The sequence below is a fragment of the Rhagoletis zephyria genome, unplaced genomic scaffold (genome assembly GCF_001687245.7).
Source record: "Rhagoletis zephyria isolate East Lansing unplaced genomic scaffold, Rhagoletis_zephyria_1.1 Rzeph_scaffold_00232, whole genome shotgun sequence".
Taxonomy (NCBI): Eukaryota; Metazoa; Arthropoda; class Insecta; order Diptera; family Tephritidae; genus Rhagoletis; species Rhagoletis zephyria.
In genome coordinates, this window is record NW_016157316.1 from 164,393 (window position 1) to 181,882 (window position 17,490).

The 17,490-nt window shown below is 38.6% G+C and overlaps 1 protein-coding gene across 7 annotated transcripts in view; it reads left to right on the plus strand.

Moving 5' to 3' along the window:
- Window positions 1-17,490, plus strand: part of LOC108358294 (tRNA-dihydrouridine(16/17) synthase [NAD(P)(+)]-like) — a 329,073-nt gene that overhangs the window by 129,059 nt on the left and 182,524 nt on the right. The gene's annotated exons all lie outside the window — the stretch shown is intronic.

Consider the following 17,490-nt stretch of genomic DNA (forward strand, 5'->3'; position numbering starts at 1 on the left):
AGTTTTACTTAAAAAGTCAAGTTTGGCATCTACCGACTCAACAAACCAACATGCATCCCAGTCAACATTTAACAGATCATCAGTCAGGTCATTAACATTTACAGACTTAAAATCACGATACATAGAAGTAACACTATCAGCAGGACAATTAAACGTTACATCTAGTGCACAAAATATTAGGTCGTGGTCGGAGATAAAACTTATTTGGTCAAATTTAAGAATATGGTCGAGGCTTGACGTGATAATGAGGTCTAACAAACTAGGACATGAATTGTGCGCAAATCTTGTTGGTATGAATTTGTTAACTACAGCAAGACCTGCAGCAGATACATGATCCAGTAGTTTATTGGCATATGAGTCATTCATAAGCAAATTGACATTGAAGTCACCACATATAACAAAACGCTCATACTCAATAATAAACAAAGACACCTCAACAAAAAACGAATCTAACATGCAACATCTATGAGGGTTGTATACACAGGACACTAGTATTTTTGTTACATTGTCTGAAATTTCGGCAATAATGAATTCTGTATCAGTGTTTTTTGATGTTGCTAAAACACTGATTTTCAGGGTGGATTTACAATAGATTGCAACCCCTCCCCCCTTTTTTGTTGTTCGATCAACACGAGTAAGACTGTAGTTTGGTATACTATAGTAAAAATCAGAAACATCAGTATTAAACCAAGTTTCTGAGACGCAAATGACATCTATATCCGATTCACTAAATATATCCCTAACATAATCCAGTTTTTCGCTGTTCAGGCTCCGCGCATTAAAATGCACTACTTTAAGACCTTTATATTGCTTGCACAAAATACCTAATAATACCTTTTGGTTTTCATTAATGCTGAAGGCGGATTTCCTAGAGGGCTTTAAATCCATCACACTGAGCAGTTGAAGGAACAACTAAAAATGGCATTAAACACATGAAAAACATAACAGAAACACAGATGCATGTAAAAGATGTGATTGCAATAAGTTAAATTAAACAAGAAAAAAAGGAAAAATGAGAACAAATGAAAATAACAATAAGTCAAGAAAAATAGCCTGAGACATAGAAACAAAAAGGTAAACAAATAACTACTTAAGAGAATTGGCCGCAAAGAGAAAGAAAAAAATACATAACTAAATGACTCCAATAACTTAAATATAGCATAAAGAACAAATTTCCAGACAAACATATATAAACTTAATGCTACTATTTCTGCGCTCTACTGCCGATAAGAGCATTCACTTCAGCTTTGCTGCTCACCAATTTAGCCTCTTCACCTGCCTTAAGCCTCACAAAAACTTTCCCGCGTAAGGAGAACGCCGACGCTAACTGCTTCTTCCGCCTGAGCTCAGAGGCAAATGTCATCACTTTACGCAGCTTTTTTGGTAAACTTTCATGCACAAAGACAGAACCGTAACCCGGCAACTCAATGTCAGAGAGCGCAAGAGATCTCTTTCTACTCTTGCAGAACACAGCAACAGATTTTAAGAGCTGATTACGATCAGGCGCAGAGAACAGCTTAACAACAATTGGACAAACACTACTATTTTTTTGTCCATTAGTTTTTGCATTCCGCAGCCGAAAAGCATCACGCAAAGGTGGAGGTTTATGCTGAGCCGCACTGCAAATCTTCGAAAAGAGTTCAGGCAAACACTCACCCGCTGTTTGAGGTATTCCGTTGATTATCAGGTCTGTTGAAACAGCGCTGCCTTCAAGAGTACTTAGCTGAGCCTGAGTAGCAATCAACTCACTACGAAGAGTGAGAACATCAGCGCACGCGTTCTCTACTGCAGTCACTCTTTTCTCGATTGCAGGTATTGTTAGCTTCAAGTTTGCCGCTTCAGCAGCCAGCTCACCAATCTTCTGCATTACCCTCTCTTCTGATGCCATCATTACTGCAGTCAACTGTTTTACGATTTCGTCTCTCTGTTCTTCAAATTTCTTCTCCATTCTGTCGTATACAGCTGATGCGGGTGTGAGAGGAGTTTTAGAGGGGGATGCAGGTTTTCTTGTTGAATTTTTGCGCGTTACCGACATTGTTGCTATTTTGCTATTCTGCTTATTTAGCTATCAGCTACAGCGGGCGGTAACACAGGACAGGTAATTTATTGCACAGGTATCGGCAAAAGAAACAACACACAGCACACACGTTCACCGGTAAAGCAGCGACTTTTGGAAAATTTCAGTATTTCCGAAGATAAATGCAATTATTTAGGAGCACGCAAAAACACGTCCTACTCGGTTGACATTGACATGACATCTTAAAATTTTACCGCGATATGGATTTTCTGAAAACGGTATCGTAATCTAGACATCAAAATTAAGTTTAAGTGTTTGGCTGTATAGCTGAGATATTTTTGCCTCCCTATTGTGTTATTAAATAGGTTAGGGCTGGCGAACCTCAGGCACGCGTGCCATTAATGGCACGCAACAAAATAATTTGGCCACGGTATCAATTGAGGACTCAATTGCTCAATTGCTAGTAGTAGTATTTACTATCTAATCGACAAAATTTCTTTTTTTCGTTTAAATTGGAGATCAAAGCAAGCTCTACTCACACCCAAGAAAACAGGTCAGAAGAGCTAAAAATACAGACAGTAACCAACAAAATCCACATAAGATATTCGATTATTGAGTTCTATTGCACAATTTATCGATAAGCTTTGTGCTCAAAGTATGACTTCGCCTCCCTTGGTAATATAATGGGCGTAGTTCTAAAAAATATTGCAGGCATTAAATAAACGAATCTTTCAATGATTTTAACGTAAAGCTTCAAGGCTCTAATAAAACTGTTATAATTATAGGTGTGTATACTGACAAATAGTCAGTACTAATTGTACTGGAACCTGCAAATTTTTACTGGAAAAGTGTATGATAACCCAAAAAATTTGCAAGATACCACTGAATCGAGAGCGTAATAACACGGGAGTGATACAAATTCTTGCTAGTGAAATATTTACTAGCGGAAATTAGCTAGTAGAAGAAGAACAAGAATAAATGTCAAAAGCCGCCACTTGTTGCATTGGTTAAGCATAAACAAAAGTGAAATGAGTGGAAATCAAAATATTAATGATGTACCTGACTGTCTAAGTGCTTGTATGTAAAGCAAAGAGTTTAAAACTCATTTATAAATAGTAAAATGTTTACAGCAGAATGTCAAAACAGTGCAACAACTGTTCACTTGCAAGTTTTTACTAGTTTTATGTTCAGTAACTTTTTCTGCTTCTTCTCGCGCTGCAATTTTTTTACTGGAGAAGTTACTATACACACCTTATGATGCAAAGATCTCATTCGCGCTTTTTAGGCTAAACTGAAAGTTATTGGTAAAGATATTGAGGCATATTCATAGTCAAAATAAAGTCGACTCTAAATTTAGTAGCAGCTTTTTTAGCAATGTAATATTGATAGTTCCAAAAATTACAAACGTTTGCTAAACTTAGCAAATTTTAAACCAGATCTGGATTAGCCGGATCAAAAGTCTATGAAGAGTTTTCTTTGGTAATAGATTCTCTGCGCAGAAGAGGAAACTTTTGACTGCCATTCACCTGGGAGTGGCCAGAAGTGATTCTTGTGCGTACGGTTCAAATCGCAGCTCACAACGTTTGGATACTTATATCCACGTATCCTCTGGGGAGCAACCTAACACCCGTTTGAGAGCGAGCTAAAGTGAGAAGGCGTAAAACTTCGCGTGCGCTGGGTTTGGGTCCTGCCACGTTAAAATCCCGCCCAATGAAAAGGTTCAACGAGCCTCGGATGAGACCCCCTTTTTTATGACGACCACGGCAAACATATAAAGGACTATGATTTGAGGGTATGCGCCTGGAATAATCGGACCCTTAATGCGGAAGGTGCCTCTGTCCGGCTCGGGAAGACAAAGGCTGACATCACCGCCATCCAAGAAATGCGATGGACGGGGCAAGGAAAAGTAAGTGTGAAGCCTTGCGACGTCTACTACAGTTGCCACGTAAAGGAGCGCAAATTCGGTGTTGGATTCGTGGTAGGAGAGAGACTCCGCCGCGGAGTACTGGCGTACACCCCGGTGGACGAACGTGTAGCCACAATCCGCATAAAACCGAGATTCTTCAACATCTCGCTCATCTGCGCCCATTCCCCGACGGAAGAGAAGGACGAGGCGTCCAAGGATCTCTTCTATGATCGCTTGGAGCGTACATATGAGCGCTGCCCCCGACACGATGTAAAAATCGTGCTCGGCGATTTTAATGCCAAGGTGGGCAAGGAAGGGATCTTTGGCGCCATTGTCGGAAAATTGAGCCTTCACGGCGAAACGTCCGATAACGGACTGAGGCCGATAGACTTCGCCGGGGCCCGAAACATGGTAATATGTAGTACTTGGTTCCAGCATAAGAACATCCACCAATCTACATGGCTGTCTGCAGATCGAAAAACGAGAAACCAAATCGACCATGCTGTGATAGACGGAAGGCATGCTTCCAGCGCACAGTGGTTAATAAATGGAATTTAATGTTGATGAAAGCTAATAAAATTTGCAAGAGACTAGTTGAGCCCAATTTTCTAATTTTTATTTGTTGGTATTAAATTTTTTAGTGCAAAATGCCGAAAATGCGCCAATTTTGAAGAAGACCGATTCTCCTGTTCTATCTAATAAAAGTTTCATAATAAAAACTAGTTAAGGGTAGGGTAGTAGGGTTTTCCCAAAACAAAAAAAAAAATAAAATAATAATTTGAACTGTTTTTAAAAAATTTTTACCAAAAGTATTTTTTTTTGTTTTTAGTTTTATAAAAATTTTGGGTATGCAGTTTTATAGATTACTAAATTTTAGTATAATAAAGTGCAAGTTGTAAGTCGCTAAGAGTTCGCGTTGATTTTTAATAACATAACAAACGCTTTTAGCATGCAGATGTGCACGAAATGTTAGCGAAAAAATTTATAATTTTATTAGCTTTCATTGAAAAAAATAATTAATCAAATTGGTTGAGAAATGAAGGCTCCAATGAATTATGAACATTAAATTCCATTTATTGACTACTGTGCAGCGTTTTGGACGTGCGTACACTCCGAGGGGCAAACATCGGCTCAGACCACTATCTTGTTGTAGCCAAGATACGCACTGGCCTCTCGGCAGCAAAAAATGTGCTCCCAACAATGTAAGGAAGCTTAACGTCGAAAAGCTGCAATCACATTAGACGGCCAATTTATTCGCGACTCGACTCACACATCTGGTTTCTGAGAGCACTCTTCACCATTCCGATATAAGCGAGCAGTGGAACCACATTTCCCGATCATTAAGTACCGCCGCCGAAGAAGTAGTTGGATTTCAGCGAGCCCGAAAGAACAACTGGTACGATGAGGAATGTCAAGAAGCCGCAGAGAAAAAAGATGCCGCCTACAGGGCCACGCTGCGATCGGGCGCAACGCGAGCCATGTGGGACCGTTATAGGGAACTGAAGAAGGAAGCGAGACGTATTTGCCGCAATAAGAAGAGAGAGGCCGAAATACGTGAGTGCGAAGAGCTTGAGATGCTGGCCGACAGGAAGAACGCCCGAAAATTCTACCAGAGGGTTAGGCGACTTACGGAAGGTTTCAAGACCGGGGCGAACTCCTGTAAGAACAACAATGGCGACCTAGTGACCGATGTCCAGAATATACTTAAATTGTGGAGGGAACACTTTTATAACCTACTGAATGGTAGCAGCGCTGAAAGTAGTGAGGAAGACGAACCCGAGTCCCCAGTCGATGATGATGGAGTAGCTGTCCCAACGCCTGACTATGACGAGGTACGAATAGAAAAACAACAAAGCTGCTGGAGCTGACAGCCTACCAGCTGAGCTATTCAAGTACGGCGGCGAGGAGTTGACAAGGTGGTGCATGCTCTTATGCAGAATATGGTCAGATGAACGCATGCACGACGACTGGAATTTAAGTGTGCTCTGCCCAATCCACAGGAAAGGCGATCCCGCCATTCGCGCCAACTGCCGCGGAATCAGCCTTCTAAGCATAGGTTATAAGGTCGTACCGAGTGTATTTGGCGAGAGACTGAAGCTCACGGTCAACGAAGTCATTGGACCTTGTCAGTGTAGCTATAGGCCTGGCAAATCCACCATAGATCAGGTATTCACAATACGCCAAATCTTGGAAAAGACCCGCGAGAATAGGATCGACACACACCATCTATTTGTCGATTTCAAAGCAGCTTCGACAGCACAAAGGGAAGTTGACTTTATGTCGCGATATCTGAATTTGGTAAATGAAGTTGAGCAATACCACCAGCTCCGTCGGAATAGGGAAGGACGTCTCCGAGCCGTTTGATACCAAACGACGTTTCGACTAGATGACTCCCTTTCGTGTGATTTCTTTAATCTGGTGTTGGAGAAGATAATAAGAAGTGAGAAGGAGAAGATAAGCAGAAGTGAACCGCTCAGGCACAATATTTTGCAGGAGCGTACAATTGCTGGCGTACGCCGACGACATCGGTATTATCGGTTAAAACAAGGGCTAGGTCTGTTCTGCCTTCTCGAGATTGGATAGAGAAGCAAAGCGAATGGGTCTGGTGGTGAACGAGGACAAAACGAAGTAACTTCTGTCATCACACAAACAGTCAGAGCATACGCGTCTTGGCATCCACGTCACTGTTGACAGCTACAAGATTGAAAAAGTAGACGCCTTCGTTTATTTGGGAACGGGTATTATCACCAATAATAATGTCAGCCTTGAAATCCAACGGAGATTCACTCTTGCCAACAAGTGCTACTTTGGACTGAGTAGGCAATTGAGAATTAAAGTCCTCTCTCGTCGTACAACGATCACACTATAAGTCACTCACCATGCCTGTGCTGGTGTATGGCGCGAAGGCATGGACAATGAAAACATCTGATGAAGCGGCTCTTGGAGTTTTCGAGAGAATGATTCTGCGAAAGATTTGCGGACCTTTACGCTTGGTGATGGCGAATACCGCAGACGATTTAACGATGACACAACGATATTGACATAGTGTAGCACATTAAAATTCAGCGGCTCCGCTGGCTTGGCCATGTCGTTCGAATGGACAGAAACGCTCCTGCTCTGAACGTATTCAACGCGGGCCGCGATGCTACGGTTGCCAACATTTTCTAAGAAATTTGTAGGACTATTTCAAAAAAAATATGCAAAAATATAGTACGCTTCAAATATATATAGTGTTTTTTTTAAGTAAAAATGCTTTTTAAGTGTACATCCTTTTTCTTTCTTATGCATTTCCTCTATAAAAAATATATTTGTGTGAAAGTATCATATGCTTTATCGCAATCAATATTTAAATTAATATAAATCAAAAGTTAATTTTTTATTGGGGAGATAGTCGCTTTATTTCTCCCATTATACCACATGGTATGGTCCAAAGTTATGCGGTAAAAAACTTTTTCTGTGAATGCCGAAGTTGCAGGAGTGGAGAGCATAAGCGAAATAATTTTAAGTAAATTTGGTAAATCTTTCTGAGGGCCAAATTCACAGTGCGTAGTTAACTCAGAATCGGCAGTTAACTACAGATTTTCAGTACAAACTGTGAATTTGGCCCTAAGTATTTTTAAAAATGTTGCCATATTTGATCTGTGAACCCTTTGTTTTAAGCTATTTTTCTTTTAATATTTTTATTTCATATATATATTTATTTTTTTTATTTTTATTTATTTTTTTTTTTTATTTATTCAATCAGTAGTAATCTAGATTAACAAAGTTACTTACAGACTACTTAGAAATAGAAGGAGTTATACATTAAAACTCATTGCATTTAACATTGATTTGAAATCAGACTTAGATATAGAAAAATCAATGGCTAGAGAATTTGAGCTGAGTCAGAGCTCGAAAAATTGGAGCATTAGAAGCGTAAAGAGTTCGGACACATTCTGTTTAAAAAATATCACTATTTCGGAGAGTCCGGTTAGGGATATGGAAACAAATGCGCTCGAGGAATCAATTAAACCCTTAATAATATCGAAGACAAAGGTGAGCGAAGGAATGGTTCTTCGGCGAGATTCAACGACCGCAGAGCAAAGCGTAAAAATGTTTTTTGAACCCACTCGAGTTTATTAATATGGCATCCAAGAGAGGGTCTCCAGATAAAAGAAGCGTATTCCAACTTAGAGCATACCAGCGACGTGAACAGTAGCTTAAGAGTATAAGGATCTGTGAAATCTGAAATAAATCGACGAATAAAAGCAAGCACCGAATATGACTTAGCAATGGAGTAATTTAGATGGCTATTAAATAAAAATTTCGAGTCTAAAACTACACCTAAGTCAGTTATCTCATTAATAACAGATAGACGGGTACCAGCAATACAATAAGAAGTGGGGATAACGCAACGCGATTTGGAGTAGGATCAGTGAAAATACTTACTTATGTTTAACTCAAGGCCATTGGTTCGATATTGTCAAGGTCTGATTGAATCTTAATGGAGTCTGAATTATTTGATGGTCGAAAAGTCTTCAAATCATCAGCGTATAAAAGCAAATTAGAGTTAACAAACCAACTCGATATGTCATTAATAAAAATGACAAATAGCAGGGGGCCGAAGATGCTGCCTTGCGGAACTCCAGACGACGCTATGAAACAGTTGGAGTGCATATTGTCGACAACGACTACACAGTTTCGATTCTGAAGATAGGATTTTATCCAAGATAAAACAAGTAAGAATGTCGAAGTTCGGGCGGAGCCGAACATTAAATACCACCATTTGAAAAATTGCGCGGTCGCGAGAACTTCGATGTATGGAAACGGCATGCGAAATCGTACCTCGTGATTAAAGGCTGCTGGAAGAATGTGGAAAATCGGCTTTCCAATCCAGCTACGCAAAGCGAAAAATCGTTAGATGAACGTACGCTAGCCGAAATAACGCTAATGATAGATCCCTGTAACTTCGGTCATATCGCTACAGCTGAAACTGCAAAAGCTGCATGGGATGCCCTAATAGCAGCATATGAGGATTCGGGACTCACTCGAAAAGTTGACCTTTTAAAACAGCTGGTTCGTTTGACTCTATCGGATTGTAATTCAATTGAGGATTATGTTAATACTATGGTCATGACATCCGTTAAAGTGACAAATGCTGGGTTAAACATTGATGACGAATTAACCGCATCATTAATGTTAGCTGGTCTCCCAGATGACTATAAAGCACTAGTTTTGGCAGTGGAAAACTCCAACGCAAATTAACTTCTGTAAAAAATTTGCTATTGCAAGACTCTAAATTTGATACAATAAAGCGCGATGAGAGTAATGCATTTCACGGGAAGGGCAAGCCAAAGTCCAATTTTCGTCGCATACTTGCAAGCAAATTGGTCACTTTAGTAGAAATTGCCCCAACAAATCTAATAAAAATAACACGAAAAGCTCCAAACAAAAATCATACAAAAAAGAAGTGTTATTTGCCTCTCTGCTTGCCAACAAAAACAAACACAATAGTGAAGATTTTTATATAGATAGCGGTGCTAGTGTACATATGACCAATAACAGCTCAATCCTAGTCGACAAGAAACCTGCATTAAATAAAGAAATTACGGTAGCGAACAACAATAAATTACCCATAAAGAGTATAGGAAATTTTAATGTGTCACTTATTTGCAATGATAAAAATGTAAATGCAATTATAAAGGGCGTTCAGCATGTACCTGAACTGTGTGCAAACCTTTTATCTGTACGACAATTAACTAAAAATGGCAAACAAATTTTATTTGAAGGCGATAATTGTAAAATTTTTGACAAAGAAAAAACTTAATAGATGTAGCTGAAGTTGGTGACAACGATCTATACCGTTTAAAATGTGATATTGATCAGTCTAATTCTAGTAATGCCTTACTCTCCGTAAACGGCATAAATGTTAAAAATATTGATAAAAATAAATGCTAGATTTGTATAAAAGGAAAACAAACTCGATTACCATTCCATAATACTACGAAACGAGCTAATGACCGCTAGAATTAATTCATACTGATGTAATGGGTCCACTGAAAGTAAATTCGTTTTCTGGTGCAAGATTTCTTTTAACTTTTGTTGATGATTGTACTCGAAAAATTTTTGTAACTCCGATAAAAGCGAAGTCTGACGTTTTTTCTGAATTTATGAAATTTAAGAACCTTGTGGAAAATCAGTGTTCTAAACGTATTAAAATTCTTCGCAGTGATAATGGCCCTGAGTACGTAAATAAACGTTTTTCTGATTTTTTAATTAAAAATGGCATTATCCACCAAAAAACGTGCGTATATACACCAGAGCAAAATGGTTTAGCGGAGCGTTACAACAGAAATATTATTTATTGAAAGAATAAGGTGCATGTTGCTGGATTCAGGTTTGCCTGATCAATTTTGGGCAGAGGCTGGAGTGACGTCTGCATATTTGCTTAACCATATTTCATGTAAAGGAAACACCTTAAGCCCTGAAGAGTTGTGGTCAAAGAAAAAGCCAAACTTAGAACACATCCGCGTGTTCGGTTGTAAAGCGATGGTCCATGTACCAAAGCAGAAACGCAGTAAACTCGATGCAAAATCTATTGAATGTATTCTAGTAGGATATAGCACCGAATCGAAAGCTTACCGATTATTCAATCCAATTACGAAGGACGTGATTATTAGCCGTGATGTTGTTTTCCTTGAAAATGAGCGTGGATCTTTGAAGGCTTCGACACCATCGAACGTGATTGATATTTGGCATGAATATAATTTTGAAGATATTGACAATTCAGGGAGAGATAATGAGTCTGACTCTTCTACACTCGTCAACATCTACAGATTCTGATGGAACCATTCATGCAGGTAGCAGCGATGAAACTTTCGTTCCTGATGAGCATATAACTGTAGTGGAATCAGATGAAGTTCGACGATCTGAGCGGATAGAAAAGTCAGACTCAGCCGCTATGAACAAAAAGCTTAGTTCTCATAAGAAAAATGGTACTTGGGAACTAACAGCTCTACCTGCTGGCAAAACGGCTATCAAGTGCAAATGGGTGTTTAGGACTAAAACAGACACCGATGGTAATCCTATTAATTACAAAGCCCGTTTAGTGATTCAAGGTTTTCGTCAGCATGAAGGTATTGATTATGAAGAGACGTTTGCACCGGTGGCAATGTATACGTCAATCCGGGTGTTATTCGCTCTTGCTCCAAAATACCGTTTACTCATCCATCAAATGGATGCTGTGACTGCGTTCTTCAATGATGAATTGAAAGAGGAGATCTACATGACGCAACCAACTGGCTTTAATGATGGCAGCGGTAAAGTTTGTCGATTGCGAAAATCGCTTTATGGTCTCAAACAATCTAGTCGAATTTGGAATGAGAAACTAAAAAGCGTGTTACTCAGTTTTGGTCTGAAACGTAGTGAGGTGGATCAATGTATTTATTATTTGGTCAGCGCTAGCAGAATAATGTTTGTGTCTATTTATGTGGATGATTTTCTTATATTCACGAACGATAAGAAGCTACTAAAAAATCGTTTTTAGGAATAAGAGTTATGCGAAATGAAGCAGATGGTAGTGTTAAACTTGACCATTCTCAATATATTGCCAATGTTTTAAAACGTTTTGGTATGGATGACTGCAATGCTGTATCAACTCCGCTTGATATGAACCAAAAACTTAGCTCTGAAATGTGTGCACAAAGCAAAGAAGAGAAAGATTATATGGCAACGGTTCCATATATGCAAGCTATTGGTTGTTTGCTATTTGCTGCTCAGATAACAAGACCTGACATATGCTATGCGGTGAATTTGTTGAGCAGATTCAGCACGAGTCCTGGGAAGCCGCATTGTGTTGCAGTAAAACGTGTCTTCAGATATTTGAAATCAACTATTGACAAAGGTTTAACGATTCAGCTCTAACTGGCTACTGTGATGCAGACTGGGCTGGTGACGTTGATAATAGAAGATCTACTACTGGATACGTGTTCGCCTTACAAGATGGGGCTATATCATGGGCATCGAAGCGACGAAGAACAATTGCAAGAATTTAGTTGGTTAAATAGACTCATTAATGAATTAGTTAAAGACACTAATAAGCCAACAGTTTTGTATTGTGATAATAAAAGTGCTTTACATATTGTGAAAAATAATTCTTATTCTGCATGTACAAAACATGTTGATCTTAAAATAAAGTTTATAAAGAACTATATCGAAAGCGTGGAAATGAATTTGAAGTATATAAACATCGAAAATATGTTAGCCGATGTATTTACAAAATGCGTTAGCTCTCCGAAACTTAACTTTATTTCAAATAAACTAGGCCTAATATAAAGCTATTTTTAAAACTAATTTATATTAAATAATTGAAAATTTCATTATTTAAACTTATTGAATTGAATTTAAAACGCAAATCAAACAACTCTATTGGCATATAAATATTAATATTGTTTTCGAACTTATAATTAAGAAAAATACATAAGCACATGCAATAAAGAAATTAGCTGAATGTAATTAAGAAAAATAAATGATTCAAGGAGGATGTTGAAGTGAATCTATTATTTTGCCAAACACTGTATTATATATACACATACATATGTATAAGATAACAATGGTATAACATTTTTATGTTCTCTCTTTCTGCATATACAAACGTCATCACGTGTTCTAATTTCATCTGCGCCGATTACCTCCGCACAACAAATATATGTTTTTCACCTTTCCGAAAGATGCCGCTATATGGTAAGCCGGGGTGTATCAATTTTTAGTAAATTAGCGTCCTTAAATTTCGAAATATTGAAGTTTCAAGCATTTCTGAAATTTACTGATATATGAAAAGCGGCCGTAATTTTAGTCCGATTTCAATAATTTTCAACGTTTTCCTCTTATGTGGCAAGCACAGTAACCACACCGAGTTTGGTACAAATTGGTAGAACGGTTACCGAGATACATATATGTGATCGTAATTGGGTGGTGCGACGCCCATTTTCCTAAATTTTATCCTAAACGTATTTCCTGGTAAAGACTTGTTGCAAGCATCAATTTTGAATAAATTAGCTTCAATATTTACTGATTTATCGAAGATTTCGTATTTCTCTAAATTACCGTTATATGGGATGTGGGCATGGTTATTGTCCGATTTTAAAAATTTTCGGGCATTTGTTTGGCCAACAACTGTGCCAAGTTTGGAAGAAATTGGTGCAGCGGTTACCAAGATATACACATGTATGTATATCTGTGTACACACAGTGGGCGTGGCTACGCCANCGTTATATGGGATGTGGGCATGGTTATTGTCCGATTTTAAAAATTTTCGGGCATTTGTTTGGCCAACAACTGTGCCAAGTTTGGAAGAAATTGGTGCAGCGGTTACCAAGATATACACATGTATGTATATCTGTGTACACACAGTGGGCGTGGCTACGCCAATTTTCCAAAAATTTATAATACTCTTATTTTTCGTCTAAAACTTATTGTAAATATCACTTTTGAGTGAATAATCTTCAGTAGTTACTAAAATATCGCAGTTTTCGTATTTCTCAAAATTTCCGTTATATGGGAGGTAGGCGTGGTTATTGTCTGATTTTGCCCATTTTCAATACCATCCGTCCTACGCCGGAAAGAAGTGCACGTACCAAGTTTCTTTAACACATCTCAATTTTTACTCGAGTTATCGTGTGCACAGACGGACGGGCAGACAGTCACCGCTTAATCGATTTCCCTTTTTATTCTGATCATTTATGTATACATTTGTCTATATCTACCTCGATTCGTTTTGCCTGTTACAAACAGCCGTTATGTGAACAAAGTTATAATACCCTTGTGCACAAGTGCGCTCGTGTATAAATAGTGAATGAAAACCCAAACTAGCTAATTTAGAAATCAAAATTGAATGGCTGACTTTGTCGAAGGCTTTTGAAGGATCTGTATATACAGTGTCGACTTGAAGGCTGTCATTGAAAGCCATCATATAAAATTCAGAGAAAATTGTGCCAAAGTTAATTGGAGAATCCACAGTTGGAAAAAAACCCCGAGAGGTTTGCGACTGTGTCACAAAATTCGAGCGGAAAAATTCAACAAAAAGATTTGCAGCCTCAGAGGAAGAAGAGGCATGGGTCCCGTTATAAAAAACTTCCGAGGGAATAATAGAGCACGATTTTTTTGAATTTACATAGTTCCAGAACGACTTTGGATTCACCTTGATATCCGACTCGAAATAACGAACATACCTGCTCTAAAGTATTTTACCTTACGTTTTAAACTCTCTCTAATAGTGAAGATATTATTCTTTAAAGGCAGAAATTTTAGTAGATTAAAATTTTTTGTACAACTTATTTCTCAATTTCTTTAGCTTCTTTAGTTTCTTACTATACCACGTAATTTTATAGCAGTTTCGTTTTTTTAGCGGAATATTGTTCAAACAGATTTCACTGACTCTATTTTTAAAAATAGTAAAACCATCCGAAATATCGAATCCGTAAAATAGTGATTCCCAGTCTGTGGAGGAGATTTCTAGAAAATTGCAACGCCTAAAACAAAAACTAGGCGTTTGATTATTCGAACAGATACTTTCAAAGTTATACAATTCAAGGTCAAGAGAAAGCGGCACATGATGCAAACCGGGCCACGAAAGTGGGTCAAGGCTTTCACTTGAATTAAAGTTCATATTTTCATTAATGAAAACTAGATCAAGAGTTCTGAAAAACTTATTAGTGAGACTATTTATCTGGGATAGATTAACACTTAAGAAGTTGTCTACAAGATACGATTCAGAAAAACCGTTCCCATATTTAGGAAGTAAAGTGGAACTATTGTCTAAGTATGACCATTCCACGTTCGGTAAATTAAAGTCTCCGAGAATGCAAAAATTATCACTGTCATGATTACAGACGAGATCGACAATGTTGTCAACGTGCGATTTGTAGAGTGAGTCCACACTAGACGGAGGGATGTATGACGCGCAGATAAAAGTTTTGGAGTTGTCAAGCACCGAGACACACAATTGATCCGTGTTGCTCAAACTCACAAGCGATGAGCGAATCCGACCATGAACAGCGATGAGAACCCCACCTCCTCTCGAGAGGCCTAATTTGGCGTAGTCCCGATCTGCGATATACGCAATACAAATTGGCGTCGAAGAATTCGCTGTCAAAAAATTCCGAATTCAACCAGGTTTCTATCAAGACAAAAATGTCATATTCCGCATGAGAGCTCATATTGAAAAGCGAGTTAGATTTAGTCCGCAGGCCGGATACATTTTGAGAATATATTGTAAGATGATTCATATACTTGGGACGCTTCATGTGGACGCTTCGTTGGCCAAATATTCGCATTGAGCACTTTATCATAAAAGCACTCATTAACCCCTAATTTAAAATTTACTTTTTTAATTTCATCCACACTAGCGTCCTTTTTTAGATGTGGTAGTGAGAGCATCACTATTAGTAACATTTGCATGCGAAGCGCCAGAGACAGGAACAGGTGGAGAGGAGGCAGGGGACGAAACATTGTTAACACCATCGGCCCGCGTTAAGGGCAGTATAACATTATAAGGTACGTCAGCTTCACTAACAACATACTTGGATATGTTCCCGACAGCAGTAATCACACATGAGCGTAGGTTAGTCAACTCAGCTTTGAGTGAGGCAATCGCACCATCTTTTTCTTGCAGAGCACACCGCATAGACACTAGTTTGTTGTTTTCATCGCGCTTCGCAGTGATACAGTTGATCATTCGATTATTGTCGGCTCGAAGAGGGACAATAATAGTTGCGTTCGCGTAGCTGTTAATTATTCCTGTTTAACCAAAACTTTCAGGTTTTTGCGTTCGCGTACGCTAAAAACTTGCAAAGTGGGGGAAATTGAGAGAGCAAAGTGACATTTCATTTTGAGGGGAAGCTGCTGGTTTCTGCTGGCAAATTTTTGCCAACAGCAATTTGCCAACAGGAAAACAGCTGATCAAAAACAGCTGGTTTGAATTTACGCAAATCACAAAATTGAATTTGATGGTTTGCAAGTAAAAAATGACAAAATGCGACTAATTAAACTTGTAAGAAGTAAGTAGTTATTTGTTTAATCAATAAACTGTGCCAGGATACAACTTTGTAATGAGTTTTCGTACGTTTTAAATTTTACACTTTTCAATGTAAACAAAAATTATATCAGCTGTTCGTCTAACTTGCAATTTTCTGCAAATTTTCTGTTCGCGTACTGTTTTGGATATTTTTCTCTTGAGAGAACTGGTGACATTTCGCCGTAATTTTGCTGTTGGTTGGTTTTTACTCGAGATTTTAAACGAACGCACCTAATATTATACAACGATCCCAATGTTATTTGTTGTTGTTGGGTTTTGGCTTCATTCGGAGTATTAACAATGTTTGAGCGAGGCTGCCGATTTCAAATTAGCACTTTTTAGAGAGTCGGATTTAGCTACAATATTAGGCGAAGCCAGTGCACGGACTTTACCACTTTATTGGTAGATCTACCAACTTTTTAGCTGTTTTTTAATTTTACCATTTCTACCAACGAAGGCTAAAAATCTACCAATATTTACCCGAAAGAAAGCAAAGAGATTCAAATGAACACAGTGTGTACATATTTTATCATGGAACATACCTAAAATAAACATGAAGAGTTAACTTTGACCATAACCAACTGTTTATTTTTCGTTTGCAATACGTTTTTTGTGGGAGACTGCCAAAGGAATAGTGTGCAAACTTAAATCATTTCAAAACTAATTTTAATCAAACAGTTTTGAAGTGCAGAGTAATTCTTTGTTTTATTGTAAAACAGGTCCAGAATAAAGGCATCCGGGATCGAATCAAATTCGAATCGAAATTTTCTTCAGAGCTTTTGGAGCGAATTCGCATTTTCAGTTCAAAATGTATTTGAGAGAAAACAGCTGTCATTTTGTTTCATTAAATTCGAATCGTGTTTCATTCGAATACTGATGCCATGATTTGGGCCTACTTTTAGGTACTACATATTTATACCTTTTTTGTTGAATGTTTTATTGTTTTATAAAGAAATACGATTTATTCCAAGGCTAATTCATCACGCTAGGATTTACTTTGTAATTCGATTTGATAGACGAGCAAAGAAAAATACGTCCGCAGAGCACGACGACCTTATGCTTATTTCTTTCTTGAAAACTACAGAAATATATTTATATTTGTGCAATGGGGTATAGTCGTTGCGCTGGGTATGCAGTTACAGTTGCATGGCTATACTCAATCCCGACTCTTGCGTCCTCGTTCGCGCACTCTGGGCAACGTGAGAAACCCAAGTGCGAGATGCGGTAACCAACCCGAGTGGAGCCTTGGGTCACGGCAGAAAGAGAGGGAGCTTCGGTGGGGCCACTCTGACTTATTCGGTTTAAGGGCTCACTGAAGTCTGCAGCGTCTGTTCACCAGTAGGTGCGGCTGCAAGCGGGTGTCTGCTTGGAGCAAGCGGCTCGCTATATAAACGTGTATTTGGTTGCGAAACCACCCCCGTCCCAGCAATGGGTTGTGCGCTGGGCTTGGGACCCGCCACGTAAAAACCACTTCCAGTGAAGAAGCAAGGCAAAGCCTCGGATGAGACCCCCCCT